The 14,750-nt window shown below is 36.0% G+C and overlaps 1 long non-coding RNA gene across 1 annotated transcript in view; it reads right to left on the bottom strand.

Moving 5' to 3' along the window:
* LOC114678178 (uncharacterized) overlaps window positions 1-14,473 on the bottom strand; it is a 36,902-nt gene extending 22,429 nt beyond the window's left edge. Inside the window, exon 1 of the long non-coding RNA XR_003729451.2 lies at window positions 14,313-14,473. This is a non-coding gene — a long non-coding RNA (uncharacterized LOC114678178). The remainder of the gene's footprint in view (window positions 1-14,312) is intronic.
* Window positions 14,474-14,750: the final 277 nt, after the last annotated feature.

Here is a 14,750-nt window from a genome sequence, read left to right on the forward strand (position 1 = left end):
TTTAAAAACTTTATCAAATGATAATAAAGTATGATACAAAATTGAAAATAAACTAGCTGATTTATTAAAATTGACTACTGCTGGTTAAGATTGAGGGAAGTCAGAACATTATCAGCATTTACTTTTTTTTTTTTTTTCTTTTTGAGATGGAGTCTCACTCTGTTGCCCAAGCTGGAGTGCAGTGGTGTGATCTCAGCTCACTGCAACCTCCGCCTCCTGGGTTCAAGCCATTCTCCTGCCTCAGCCTCCCAAGTAGCTGGGACCACAGGCGCATGCCACCATGCCTGACTAATTTTTTGTAATTTTTGGTAGAGACGGGGTTTCACCGTGTCATCCAGGATGGTCTTGATCTCCTGACCTCGTGATCGTGATCCTCCCTCCTCTGCCTCCCAAAGTGCTGGCATTACAGGCGTGAGCCACCGCGTCCGGCCAGCATTCACTTTTACACAGTCCAGCTGTGTGCATTTTATTCACCTTGTTTGTCCATTCCCTCCCACTTAAAACAAGAGGTTAGAAGTAGGTGCAGCAGACATAGTACCAGGGACAATCGACAATAAATCCAGGAGTTCTAACAGTTAGCTTGGCAGTAGCTGAATTTGTCATAGACTTCAATAAGGTCAAACTACGAAGTTTGTTAACTCTCAGTTCAAAACCTGGCTCTGGACACGGTTTAGGGTAAGTATGAACAAGTTATGTCTCAGTTTTTTGATCAGTGAAAGTGAGCACAGTAACAGTACCCAATGCATGGAGATTTCGTGACGACTAAATAAAATAAGTTGTATTTAAGCATACCACCTGGTACATATGAACACAACACATTTTCTGTGTTAATATTATTTTAAAATAAAATATCTTATTCTGTTACTCCAGTTTAGAGAGTAGTTAAAATAATTTCCTTGCTTAGAGTATCATTTTACTTGAAATCCTAGTACACCTTTAAAGAGAAGAGCACTGGGTTAGAATTCCAGCAATAACCTGGCTTTCTTCTCCAAGTGAATAGGGCATCTCAAGGAAAGAGGTACAGGAAATTAATTAGTAGAGGGATGTCACAATTTAGATTGACATAAGTAATGTATGACAAAGATACATCTAACCAGATATAGATGGCTTTCAGGCATGATTCTGTGAAAAAAAAGTTGTTCATTTGTTAGCTACAATTATCCTTTGGGTCGACTGAGTTTCAGGGAGATTTCTTTAATGATTCCTAAAAAAAAAAAATAGACATATATGAAAGTGATTATTTTATTATTTCTGAACCAATGCATGTAATTTACTAGATGGTACAAAAATGCAATGATACATACGTACATGCACCTGTAACAGTGTGATATACCAATGTGTAGTTCTATTATTAGCTCCAACCCTTTGTCAACAGAGAGTAGCTAAAATGTTTACCCAGGATCTATTATAAGTGTCACAATTCTGACTCTATCCAGGCATTTATTCTATCATCATTCTTTTTTTCTGAAATATAAATCTACTTGTGTCTCATCCTGTCAACATCACATTAAAATCCTTGCTGAACCCAACACTTTTCTATTTCAGGGCTAAAACAACATCTATTGGATAACTAGTTTTTAAAGCAAATCTCTTACAGTAGTCTAACTTTTAAGAAGGTATAACATTTCACTTGTATAGTTAACAAAACTGGGATTTTTACAGGTTAAACTATTACATAAGGTTGGTAGGCTTAGAAATATCAAAGCTACCTTAAATTCAGTCATTGCATCAATCTCATCTCCTTGGCAAAATAACATAAAATCACTTTCTATGAGAAGCATTATTTACCCCTTTTCATCATCCCTATTATGATTGATTCAGTAACTTAAAAACATTTATTGAACATCTAATATATACTAGCTAATATTCTGGGTTCTGGAATACAGTGGTGGAAAACATAAGCAAGGTCCATATTGTTCTGAGATTTTAGCCTCTTGGATAAAGGTGATAAGAAAGTAGATTAAAAAGTAAAGACTTGAACTATACTTTAGACCAAGCAGAACTAACAGACATGTACAGAAACTCCACCCAACAGCAACAGAATACACATTCTTCCCAAGTGCATATGGAATATTCTCTAGGGTATATCATATGTAGACCACAAAAAATTAATAAGTTTAAGATTGAAATCAAATCAAGTATATTTTATGACCACTATGGTATGACATTAGAACTCAGTAACAGGAAGAATCATGAAAAATTAACAAATATGTAGAAATTAAAGTATATGCTTCTGATTAACTATGGAGTCAAAGAAGAAATTAAAAGAGAAAGGAAAATGTCATGAGAAAAATATAAAACAAAAATTCAACAAATCAAAAATTATGGATGTAGCAAAAACAATTACAAATGGGAAGTTTATAAAAAATGATTGCTTAAATCAGTAAATAAGAAAAAGTCCCCAGTAAACAATCTAATGTTACAACTCAAGAAACTAGAAAAAAAGGAACCAACTTAGCTCATAGAGGAAAGAACGAAGTAATAAAGATCAGAGCAAAATTAAAGGAAATTTAGACCAAAACACAATTTAAAAGTCAGCAAAACTATGAGTTGTTTTTTTTAAGAGACAAACAAAATTGACAAACCCTTAGCTAGACTAAGAGAAAGAGAGTGAAGACTCAGATAAATAAAGTACAAAATGAAAGAGAAGACATTACAACTGATAACACAAAATAAAAAGAATCATAAGAGAGTACTAAAAAAAGGTATATGCCAAAAATTGAACAAGCTAAAAAAAGAATACATTTCTAAAAACAAATAACCCACCAGCACTGAATCATGAAGAAACAGGAAACCTGAACAGACCAGTAACAAGGAAGCTATTGAATAAGTAATAAAAAGTCTCACATCAAAGAAAAGCCCAGGAACAGATGGCTTCATAGCTGAATTTTATTAAACACTTAACAAAAAACCAGTATCAGTCCTTCTCAAACTCTTTCAAAAAATTGAAGATGGGGAAATACTTCCAAACTTATGTTATGAGACGAGCATCACCCCAAAAAACTAAAAACAGAATTGCCATACAATACAGTTGATATCGTTTGGATCTGTGTCCTCACAAAATATCATGTTGAATTGTACTCCCCAGTGTTGGAGGTGGGTCCTGGTGGGAGGTGATGTGATTATCAGGGTGGATTTCTCATAAATGGTCTAGCACCATCCCCATTGGTGCTGTTCTCGTGATAGGGAGTTATTCTCAGGAGATCTGGTTGTTTAAAAGTGGGTTGCATCTCAGTCTCCTCCTTGCTCATGCTCAGGCATATAACATACCTGCTCCCCCTTTGACTTCCACCGTGATTGTAAGTTTCCTAAGGCCTTCCAAGGAGCTGAGCAGATGCTAGTGTGTCTGGAATTTATTCCTTCTGGTGGGTTCTTGGTCTCGCTGACTTCAAGAATGAAGCTGTGGACCCTGGCGATGAGTGTTGCAGTTATCAAAGATGGTGAGTCTGGAGTTTGTTCCTTCAGATGTTCAGATGTGTCTGGAGTTTCTTCCTTCTGGTGGGTTCATGGTCTTGCTGACTTCAGGAGTGAAGCCACAGACCTTGGCGGTGAGTGTTACAGCTCATAAAGGCAGTGCGAACCCAAAGAGTGAGCAGGAGCAAGATTTATTGTGAAGAGCGAAAAAACAAAGCTTCCACAGTGTGGAAGGTGACCCGAGCAGATTGCTGCTGCTGGCTCCCCTGGCCAGCGTTTATTCTGTTATTTGGCTCCATCCACGTCCTGCTGATGAGTCCATTTTACAGAGTGCTGATTGGTCCATTTTTACAGAGTGCTGATTGGTGCATTTACAATCCTTCAGCTAGACAGAAAGTTCTCCAACTCCTTACCCGACCCAGAAGCCCAGACAGATTCACCTGTCACTAGCATCATGCTTCCTATACAGCCTGCAGAACTGTGAGCCAGGTAAACCTCTTTTCTTTATAAATTACTCAATGTCAGGTATTTCTCCATAGGGATGCGAGAACAAACTAATACACTAGCAATCTCACTTTTGGGTATGCATTCAAAGGAATTGACATCTGTATGTCAAATGGATGTCTTTACTTCCATGTTCATTGTAGTATTATTCAGATTAGCCAGGATGAGGAAATAAGTGCCCATTAATGAATGAATTAATTTAAAAATTGAATATATACGTATCTGTATCTATCTATCTCTCTCTATATAGAGAGAGCTATATATAGACATATTTATATATCGCTATATATAGAGATATATATATCTCTATATTTCTCTACATATATACCTATATATATAGAGAGAGAGAGATAGGGACAGATATATAGATACGAAGAGATATATATAGGGAGAGATGTATAGCTATATAGAGAGAGATATAGAGAGGTATATAGATATCTATATAGAGATATAAAGAGATATATATAGATATAGAGATATAGAGATGTATGTATAGATAGATATAGAGAGATATATAGATATTTAGAGAGATACATGTAGATATATATAGACAGATATATCTATGTAGAGATACATAGATATATAGAGATATATCTATATAGAGAGATAATGTATAGATATATATCTATAGAGCTAGAGATATATAGATATCTATATATCTCTTTATATGTAAAGATATATACATCTGTCTATATATCCCTTTCCACATATCTCTATATATATAGATATCTCTCTATATATCTATAATTATCTTTCTATATATAGATATATATATTTATATATAAAGAAAATATATAGAGAGAGGGAGATATGCATAGTTATATTTACATATAATATATAAGAAAAAATGTATAGAGATATATTTATATTTGTATATTGTATATATAATATATAGATACATATTTTTATATATAAAGAAAAATATATATGTAGAGAGAGATAGATATATATATATATCTCCAGTGGAGTATTATTCGGTCTTAACAGTCATGAAATTCTATAATTTGTGACAATGTGGATGCATCTAGAGGACATTATGTTAAGTAAAATAAACTTAGAACAGAAAGACAAATTCCACATTATCTCATTTATGTGAGGAATCTAAAAAACTCAAACTTGTAGAATTAGAAAGTAGAATTAGAAAGTAGAATGATGGTTATTAGAGGCTGGGGGCAGGTAAATGGAAAAAGGGGAGACATTGGGTCAAAGGGCACAAAATTTCTATCAGACAGGAAGAATAAATGTTGGTATCTATTGTACTACATGATGACTACAGTTAATAATAATGTATTGTGTATTTCAGAATGGCTAACAGAGGAGATTTTAAATGTTCTCACTGCAAAGAAGTGATGCACAATGAGGTGACATTATGTTAATTAACCTGATTTGATTATTCTACAATGTATGCATGTAACAAAATAGCACATTGAACCTCATAAACATATATACATTTATATGATAATAAAAAATAGATAAAATGTGAAATAAACAAATAAAATTAATCCTTTTTTAAAAAAAAAAAAAAAAGAAAGAAAAAACGAAAATGACCAGAAATTGAGGAACATTTTAAATAATATATTAATATCTGGTATATAATTCAATGTCTTTCTGAAAATATACTTTGAACAGACAGTTAAGTGTTTAGAAGAAAGCAACTAACCATGTAAATATTGAAGGAAAAATGTTCCAGGCAGAGGGAATAACAAGTACGATATCTGAGATGAAAAAAAAAAAACAAAACAAAACTTGTAATGTTTGAGTAATGACACAAAGTTCAGTTTGTATCTTAAATGAGAGGCAGAGGAACAGGAGGTAATACCTGAAAGATGGTGGGTTCAGGGTTGAGGTCTTATAGAGTCTTGTTGACCATTGTGTAAAGTATAAATTTCATTCTAAATGTAACTGGAAACTATTAGACAGTTTTAAACAGAAAAATCTGATGATTCTTCTCCTTTCATGTTCTAGCCACTTTTTGGAGAGTAAAAAAACATTGGGATGAGTTAGGTGGCTTTTTCAAAAATCTGGGAAATAATAATAGCTTGAATCAGGGTGGTATTGGAAGAAGTATGAGATTTCTCTGTAAATCAAATAGTTTTACTGTCAAGGCAGAGTTTGGGACTTGCTGAAGACATGTGGGTGGTAAGGAAAAAAGGTCTTATAAATAACTTTTTGATGAACGGGGAGCATACACACACACATACTCTTGCACACACATACAAAATTTCTGAGTTGAATATTGCCTTTCTTAGTCCTTCCTTGGTGTAAAAATAAAAATTTGATTACTCTGTGAAAAGTTTCTGAAGAGAATTCCATAGGAGAAGGAAGACCTCCAAAGAGAGTCCTCTGAGACTTAAAACAAAATATGGAAATAAAAATTACAATCAAATCAGCTACAGAAGTGTGTTTACAATTTTTTATACTTTTCTTGCAGCATTTTAATAGCATTTAATATGTTGCTTTGCAATATGAGTTTTATAAAATGAATATTATAAGTAATATCAACTATGCATAATTAAAATCTCAGAAAATGTTAAATATATAGGACACATTAACGTTCAGGAAGCCCTCTTTGGGAAAAGCTCCAACAAAATTATAATGTATCACACTGTAATGTTTCAAATTTTTAAATCTGAAATAAAATATACATAAACTACAGTTTCAATATGTAATGTGACAATTAGGAATAAGCATAGTGGTAATATCATAACACCTTTTCAGAAAACATGAATATTTCTTTATGTATACAGGTTGAGCACTCTAATACTGATTTCATTCCTGACAGTGATATTAATAAGTAAACGCATGATTGCTCTTTGTAAACTCCAATGCAAGTTAAGTGATCCATTTAATGTAATAGATTTTGTAGAATTATCTGTTTGGACGACAAATGTTAAATAAACATTACTTAATGTTAGATTCCCTAAGCATAGTCAAAATAAAGAAGATAGAATATTCCTCTTTCCTTAACAATTTCAATGACGTTAACATCCAACCAGTGGGTTAATATCTATTAAGTGGGTTTCAGCATCTGTCCCTTCTTGAAGGATCCCATAAAATGCTGCTAGAGTAATTTTATAAACATAAAATTAAAAATAAAATTACAAAAAACCCCACAAAACTTGCCTCTTTTTGTTGTTTAATAGAAGTTTTATCTTGCTATATAATAAAGGACATTAATAATTTTATGTGAACTCTGGCTTTTAGATGCAACTATGACACAGCAGGGGCAGAAATGACTCAGAATCATTAGTTAACTATAAAGATGTATCATGTGACCCCAGTTGAAAAATCAGTAGCAGGTGGAGCACAGGGGGTATGATTTATTTAAATTTAGGGGAAAAATCTACAACTAGAAGGTAATAGTTCAGAAAAGAAGACATTATTCTGAGAAACCAAAAGAAAATAGCATATGTTCAGATAACCTGTTTGCTATTGCCCATTTATGGAGATGTAAAGAAGAGGGCAGCTGTTAACAGTTTATAGTTATTGTTTGCTTAGTTGTGAAGCTTTGGTCATTCTGTCTTAAGATAACCTGTAGATACTATTTTGGAGGGATTTTTCCCCTTAAAAATAGTTTAAAAGGTACACCTTACACACGTTTGTGTTCTCAGGCTAAATCAATACATATGTTGTTAACAATCCTGAAGAAAATATGTATATATGCCACAATGTTGGATGAAGCCATGTCATTTGGATACATCTATGTTAAAAATGATCTGTTTTTTGCCATAGAATAAAATAATTAGTGGAAAAGTAAAGGTCAAGATATTTTCTTAAATTATGTATTTTATTTTGAATTAATTGTAGATTCTTATGCAGTTATGAAAAAATAATACAGAAAGACCACGCATACTTTTTAATCAGCTTTCTTAAAAGGTAACATCTTGGTGACTATAGCATAATATCTCATCCAGTATATTGACATTGATACAAACAACATACAGAACAGTTTTGTCACCAAAAGGATCTCTTTGATAGCTGCTTCTACCTCCTTCCCCTCTCATCAGTGTCCTAACCACTGGCAACCACTAGTCTGGTCTCTATTTTTAAATGTTGTTATACTAATAATGTTACATAAATGGAATTATACAGTATACAGCCTTTCGAGATTGGCTTTTTTCACTCATCACAATAGCCTAGAAATTCATCCAAACTGTTTTATGTGTGAATAGTTCATTTTTTTTTTTATTGCTGAGTAATATTCCATGGTATGGATATGTCACAGTTTGTTAACCATTCACTTGTCAAAGAAAAACCAGGTTGTTTCTAGTTTAGAGCACTTATAAATAAAACTCCTTAGCATTCATGGACGAATTTTTCTGTGAAAATAAGTTTTCATGTTTTTAGGAACCAATCTCAAGTGTACACGCAAGTTGCATGGTAGCTGCTTGTTTAGTTTTATAAGAAAGTGTCAAATTGTTTTCCAAAGTAGCTGTATCATTCTTTATTTCCATCAGCAATGTGTGAGTGAGCCATTTTGTCTGTACCATTGACAGAATTTGGAATTATCACTTTTTTGTTTTTGAGGCGGAGTCTCGCTCTGTTGCCCAGGCTGGAGTGTAGTGGCACAATCTCAGCTCACTGAAACCTCTGTCTTCCGGATTCCAGAAATTCTCCTCTCTCAGCCTCCCGAGTAGCTGGGATTATAGGCGTGCACCACCATGCCTGGCTAATTTTTGTGTTTTTAGTAGAGGCGGGGTTTCATCATGTTGGCCAGGCTGGTCTTGAACTCCTGACCTTGTAATCCACCTGTGTCTGCCTCCCAAAGTGCTAAGATTACAGGCGTGAGCCACTGTGCCTGGCCACTATTTTTTATTTAAATCATTCTGATAATTGTATAGTTATATTTCGTGGTGGCTTTCATTTGCATTTGACTGATGATGTTGAAGATTGTTTCATGTGTTTGTTTGCTATCTGTATTTGTTAGGGTTTTCCAGAGGGAAGAAAAACAGTCGGATGCAAGTAGATATCTAAGAAGATACTTATTATGGGAAGTGACACATATGAGAATTGAGAAGTCCCAGGATATGCCATTGGCAAGCTGGAGAAGCAGGGAAGCCAGTGGCATAATTCCACCTGAGTCTGAAGGCATGAGAAATTTGGAGGAAGGGGATGCTGGTCTAAAACCTGGAGACAGAAGGCCTGAGAAGCACATGCATCGGTGTCTGAATGCAGAAGATCGATGTCTGAGCTCAAGAAGAGAGAAAGATAATTCATCCTTCCTCTGCTTTTTTGTTCTATTCCGACCCTCAGTGGACTGGATGATGGCTGTTCACGTTGGTGAGGGCAGATCTTCTTTACTCAGTCTACAGATTTAAATGGTATTTCTTTCTGGAAACATCCTCAGAGACATACCTAGTTGTGATACAGGATGGGGGCAGGGAAATGCTGGGTAGAGAAAGTCAGGTTCCCTGGCGAGGGCTCCACCCTCAGGACTGGGCCCATGGACCTAGGTGAGGATAGGCACTCCTGTTTTCATGCCCAACTGTTGTAACATCTAAGACCACCCTGGCCTGCAACGCCTGCATCCTGTGACTAAAAACCCCGAGACCCTAGCGGGCACAGACACAAGCGGCTGGATGTCGAGAAGAACACACCAGCAGAAGAATACAGCAGCAGCAGAACACATCAGCAGGCCATCTATGGCGGGACAACGCGCAGCTCGTCCAAGGGCGGTCGGAGGCCCAACCCCAGGAGAAGACCACCTTCTCACTCCATCACCCTTCTGGCCTCCCCTTCCACCTCTCCGAGAACTACCACCACTCAATTCAATACCTTGCACCCATCCTCCAAGCCTACATGCCATACGACTTTTTCCAGTAGGCTAAGGCAAGAACCTCGGGATACAGAAAGCCCTCTGTCCTTACGATAAAGGCAGAGGATCTAATTGAGCTGATTAACACAAGCTGCCTGCGGACTGTTAAACTGAAAGACACACACTGTAACACATGTCCACTGGAGCTTCAGGAGCTGTAAACACTCAACTCTAGACTCTGCCGTGGGGTGGGGCCAGAGCCCACGCTCCCCACGCCCTGCCCGTCTGCATGCTCCCCTAGCGGTTTGAGCTGCTGCAGCAGAGCACCGAAGAAGCAAACCACACCCCACCACAAGCCCTGCGAGGGGGATAAGGGAACTTTTCCTGTTTCAACTGGGACTTCGCCCAGGATTCCGGAAGGTGAGTGCAAATGTGAAACTGTTGGGTTGCCTCTTTTCCAAAACCCTGCCACCTGTCTCTCATTCCTCCAGGTAAGAGGCTCGATTTCCCCTGACGGAGTTTTGAAAACTACGCCCAAATTGGTGAAAATCCCTAGACTTCGTCTCTTTTACTCTCACAGTTTGAAATGGTTCTTATCTCTTCCTTTATAATGTTGAGTTTTGCTACAGTTTTGAAAACCGCTGTAGCTACTTCAATTGTAGCCAATGAGGAACTATATGGGATATATTTATTACCTCATAATATAAAAAGACTGATAGAAAAGTGATAAAAGCATAACAAAGCAGTTAAGGACAAAAATCTTCCTTTTTTCTCAAGAATAGAAATTCTTGAGAAATTGTAAATAAACAGAAAATAGATTTAAAAAGGAAAATATGCTACTAAAAATGCTAAAAAGAAATTAGGCGGGTGTGGTGGCAGGCAGCTGTAATCCCAGCTACTGGGGAGGCTGAGGCAGGAGAATCGCTTGAACCTGGGAGACGTTTCAGTGAGCCAAGATCACATCACTGCACTCCAGCCTGGGCAACAGAGCGAGACTCTATCCCCCCGCAAAAAAAAAAAAAAAAAAAAAAAAAAGAAAGAAAACTCAGGTCCCCTATATTAACCTAAAACACAATGTGTATCTAAATGAAATCTTCAAGTGATTCACACACATTAATGTGAATGTTATAAAATTTTTAAAAAATTATTTACCAATGACAGAACAATTATAGTGACATATTCAACTGCTCTGATATCCACGTATTAAGATAATTTTTAAATAATAAAAAATGAACCTTTGTGGAATGAATGAATGAACAGATAAGAAGGCTGGTTACAGAGAAAATAGAGTAGGGAAGCAATGATTTCCCTGTTTACTCAGCAGGTTTACTCACCCCTGACCCCGCTCTCCATAGTTAGTCTCCAGTCAGACTCTGCTCCATTTCCCTTGTAACATAAATTACAAAGTCCTTCTACTTTCTCTAATCAAAACCTATCTGTGCACCTGAGTCCTGATGCTTTGGCAGGAGAAAACCCCATTTTATCTGTCTTTATTAGGATTTAGCAGAGGAGGGTATGCTAGGCACTGCTTTGTGGTTCCCTTGATCATTCCTAATTGAATGTGAAACTTTGCATATATTGAGAGTGACTTCAGATGGAAATGGGAGAACTATTCTGGACAGCAGGAATCGGGAGGCCAAGTTGCTTTGGGTAATTTCTTCACCATGATTATGCAGAACTAGACCCTGTTACAGCTTTCTGTAACCTTGCAAGTTGTTATCTGCCAAAGGGGGAAGAGAGGGAGATAGCCCTTGATAACCCATACTCATTTTGTCACAGATGATTTTGAATTCATCAGCCATATGGAGAAGTTATATAAATTTTGACACAAGGGAATATGGAGCAATACCCTCTGGAACAGATGTCATAGTGAATGTCAGAAGATGTCAAGAGCCCTTGAGGGTTGTAGAATTTGTAACGGAAATTAGGTGCTTCTGTGTTAAATGATATACCACTTTGAGATAAGTATAGTTTTCTAAACTATATAATTCTTTGACTCTTCTGTGGTACAGCAGTGCTAACAGTTCATAGTAATGGTAAGGGGATCTGAGGTGCTGGTAGTAGAATATTGTGGTAAATTGAATTGCTCAAGTATTCAGCCCCACACGTCCTTTGGTCATTGAGATAGATCATTATGATGAGTTCTACATCACCCGAAAGTGAGGATACTAAAGCCATGTTGAGGTAGCACAATTTATCTCAATAACTTTTAAATCCTTTAATAGGTCTGCTCTAAATATACCAGTTTTATTTTTTAAAGACCAATTATACTAAATTTAATTGTTCACATAATAGTAGACTCTGGACAAAGTGAAGACAATTAGGACAATGACAACCCATTTAAACTCCTTCACAAACATTGATTTCTAGTGGTTTGACACATCAAAATGCCAACTTATCTGAAGATGAAAAGGCAGGAAATATATTTGGATTTATGCCTACCAATGTAAAAAAATGTTGATGTGACAATTTACTTAATTCTCACAGTAATTCACAAAACACAAATTCAAACTTTTTTGGTGCGATTTTCTGGAATCTGGATTTGGGGGTTGTGATAATTGAGAAGCATTGTTTTTAAAAAAAGTTCAGTGCTCAGAAACAAATCTTTTCTTATTTTAATGCATCAAGATAAAAAAATTCATTTAAAAAATCCAATCATTGCTCTAAGCAGAAAAATAAAACAGAATTTTACCACACTTTTATAATAACAACCAGCTAATGTTTTATGCATGTGAAATGTAAAACATGTATAAATATGCACAATATCTCTTAGAAAAATAAGGCCTTAGAGAAAATGATATTGAAAGTATTTACTTGATAAATATTATATATGAAACCTATGTTAAAAAATTAAACCACTTTCAATGACGTTCTATGGTGAAATTACATCTGGAAACTGAACTTGAAAGGTAAATAGATCGATTTAGTTACTTCTCTTTTAAATCAAAGGTAAGACCATTCTCTTTGAAAGGGCTCTCTTTTCCAGCCACTCTCCTCTTATTAATGCTTTTTGTAGGCATATTACACAGATGCAGCCTGACGTGTCTGCACATTATTATCTGGCTCTCTAATCACTGGTAACACTAGGAAAATTTTATAGTTGGCACAATAGACAGTTTTTTTACATGAATTGTTTCTCTATTCTATTTCAGTTATTAAGAGACAGATAAACCATTCTCCTTGGTGTCAATCTCAATAACCAGTTAAGAAATAGCTCTGCATTGGAAGAGCTTGTAAAATTTCCACTAAGTAGTGCATTCTTTAACTGCATTGAGTTAATTTGAGTAGACCAGATATACTCCTGAAAGTTCACCTTCAGTATAAGAAAGTATAGTGTTCTGAACTATATAAATATTTGACTTTTCTAAACTACACCAATGCTAAATGTTCATGGTAATAGGAGAGGGATCTGGGGTAGTGGTAGTAGAATATCGTGACAAATTGAAGCGCGGAAGCACATTGGCCCCAAAGGCCCTTTGGCTTTTAACATAAATGGTAATAAATAAATAAATTACTTCATATACATGTTCTAAAGTTGATCAATGCAGGATAAAAAAGTTGATTTGACAAGATTCACAGCATTTGGATAGACTGCCACAGGTCAAACTGGAAACACAAGCGGAATAGAGTAGACGCAATGCAGCTGAGTCAGCCGAACATTTAGGCCAATAACTATTTCAACACATTTTAAGCAAACAACTTCTATGACTTGGTAGCTCTAGTTCATCATTCTACGTGCACCGAAGATTTAAATTTCAAAATGTAAAAAAAATGAAGTACCCTCAGGAGAGGAAAATAGGTTGTAGAAAGTGTTTTATAAATATATATTTTATATGCCTGCATAAATGCGGATATTATTCTGTACGAAAGATGTCCATTAGTGTAGTTCAAGAGGTCTTTATATTAAAGAACAAATTGATTCTATTATAAACACTAGAGGTCATTTCATCTGTACAAGAAACAAATATGCATGTATTTATGTAGCAGTGTCACTTTTGTGAACAAAAACACAGCTATTATCACTAGGTTAAAAATAGGTTTTACTGGTCAGAGATGTTATTAGAATTTATTTTGCAAAATGAAAAATACACAACTACGTTTTATATTCACAAGAAAAATGTTGTTTAGCATGCGAATGTGAATAGAGTTTAAATTCTAGAGTAAGGAAAAATATCAAAACTTTATAAATTTTCTGGGATGTAATTTAATTACTGTGTCACTTTAGAAAAGCAGATTCAGGCCAGGCGCGGTGGCTCACGCCTGTAATACCAGCACTTTGGGAGGCCCAGGCAGGCGGATCACGAGTTCAGAAGATTGAGACCATCTTGGCTAACATGGTGAAACCCCGTCTCCACTAAAAATACAAAAAAAAATAAAAATAAAAATAAAAATAAAAAGCCAGGCGTGGTGGCGGGCGCCAGTAGTCCCAGCTACCCAGCTACTCAAGAGGCTGAGGCAGGAGAATGGCTTGAACCCAGGAAGCGGAGCTTGAAGTGAGCCAAGATTGCGCCCCTGCACTCCAGCCTGGGCGATCCAGCGAGACTTCTCAAAAAAAAAAAGAAAAAAAAAAGAAGAAAAACAGATTTGCAGAACAAACAGTTACAACGTATTCTCATAATACATCAACTCATATATTTACCATTTTTCTTCTTTTGTTTCCACTTGGAGGTTTCTTCAACTGAAAGAGCTGCCCTCCTGTTCCAAAACCTGCAGAGACAGGATTAGACATACTGTATGTCCAACCAACGGGTACTGTGATGCCAGAACTGCTGAAGTTAAGTGCAGATGTTATTTGAACTGCCAAGCTTGCACTAAGATTTCTGAAGGTTTATTTATTTTTCCAAATCCAAATGTGGACTTGCTGGTACTTTTTCTGCCAATAACTGAGTGGAATGTGTACCAAACTAAGCCCTAGAAACAGCTGAAACCCTGCTACCAGCTGAGGCTGCTAAGTGTTGGGGTGAAGGCGGCTTCATTTGCATGTTGCTGAAAAGGGTGGGTCTGGTCATAACTGCGTGCATTCTGCCACCTCTTGGCTTCTGTTTTCTGGCTTCAAACACATTTATAGCATTTCCCA

The sequence above is a fragment of the Macaca mulatta genome, chromosome 5 (assembly GCF_049350105.2).
Source record: "Macaca mulatta isolate MMU2019108-1 chromosome 5, T2T-MMU8v2.0, whole genome shotgun sequence".
NCBI classification, from domain to species: domain Eukaryota; kingdom Metazoa; phylum Chordata; class Mammalia; order Primates; family Cercopithecidae; genus Macaca; species Macaca mulatta.